The following is a 1,750-nucleotide window of genomic DNA, read 5'->3' on the forward strand; positions in this document are numbered from 1 at the left end:
CTTCAAAGCTTTCTCCGTGATACCTGCAATCAGAAACAGCTCACCTCGGGGACAGGGCCAGAACCCGTGGCTGCCTCCACCCCCTGCCAGCCCGAGGAGGGTGGTGCAGTTCCAGCATGACCCAGACAGCTGAAGAATGGAAGGAAGGCAGAGGTGGCTCTAGTCGCTGCCTGGGAGAAGGATAAGACCTACTTCCTCTACTTCAAGGATGCCCTCCAACCAAGAAGAGCTCCAACACCCAAGGTCAAGCCTGTCACACACGTTAATGGTAGACAAAATCATGAATAAAATACAAGCCTGTGAGAAAGTCCTCCTTACTATCAGGGACCAGGCTCTCTTGCATACTGTTAATATGTCATGGTTCTGTTTTCCGAATGCAAGTGTCATTCTTTTTAAATATTATTGTTATTGTTAATTTTTAAGAAGGTTATATGTTCACACATTCAAAACAAACAAGATACAAGGGGGGAGATCTCACTTCTATCCTTGTCTTCCATCTACCTAGTTCCCTTCCTCCTGCCCAGACATTACCACTGTATTTAGTTTCTCATACATTCTTCTGGAATTTATGCAAAAACAAGCAAGTGCAAGCACATCTTCATATTTGCTCACTTTTTACACAAAAAAATAACATCCTAGGCTTACTATTTTGAACTTTGCCTTCTTTCATCCAACAAATGTACCTTAGAACGCTTTTCTAAATCGGTACACAGAGAGTTGCTTCATTCTTGTTTATAACTTCGTAGTATTCCATCAGAGGATGCACCAATTTGTAGTGAAACCATTAGTTTTTAGTCTGTTTTCCTGACAGAGAAATCGATGGCTTTGTTTTGGATACCTAAAAGTTAAGTAAGCCCAGACACACCAAGAGGGTCGATGAAGTTGTGCATGCAGAATTTCTGGAGATTCTCAGAGGGAGGTGATTTAAGAAATATATTCTGTTCCACATAATTACAAAAGTTGATTTAATATATCATGTTCTATGATAAGAGCAACCAGAAGGCATCTGAGAGAAATTAGAAAAGAATTCAAACCCAAACCTGAGTTAATTAAGGTAAAGAAAGGAAACACAAGAGAAGCGGAAGACCAACTTTGTTTCTGCCACTTCTTTTCAGCTCCGTCAGACTCCTCTCAGTTCTTGGAGGGACCAAGGCTTGTTCAAATAAGGACTCAAGTGGTCTAATTAGGTGGGAAGGGAAGAGACTGAGTAAAGGGAAGGCCTGAAGGAAGACAAGGAAGGCCAGGAGAGCCATGTCCATATGTTTTTATTCTCAGAGGCTAACCCGTTCCCTAAGAAGTGTTTTCACCATCATATTTCCTCCAAGCTGTAATTTTACAAAAGGAAAACTTTCGACTCACAACTCCATGTCTTTGGCCACAACAGTATTTAAAGGTATGTCCCTTTGTTTTTCACCAAGCCTGGAACTGTTGTGTCATGTAGATGTTGGTAAAATCCCCTTTTTAGTGTTGTCCTCTCAGAAGAGGTCAAAAAAGAGTTTTCATCTCTGGCCAACAATTTAATGTATCAGTGAGTACCTTTCGAAGTCATTTTAAACTTTAAAAAGCTCCAAATATTTCTTAGAAGTTGGGACAATTTTTTTTTTTTAAGATCTTATTTATTTATTTGACAGAGAGAGAGAGAGCACGAGCGGAGGGGAGGGGCAGAGGAAAAACGGAGAAGTAGGCTCCCCGCTGCTGAGCAGGGAGCCTGATGTGGGACTCAATCCCAGGACACCGAGATCATGACCTG

Source organism: Halichoerus grypus, chromosome 1, assembly GCF_964656455.1.
Source record: "Halichoerus grypus chromosome 1, mHalGry1.hap1.1, whole genome shotgun sequence".
Classification (NCBI taxonomy): Eukaryota; Metazoa; Chordata; class Mammalia; order Carnivora; family Phocidae; genus Halichoerus; species Halichoerus grypus.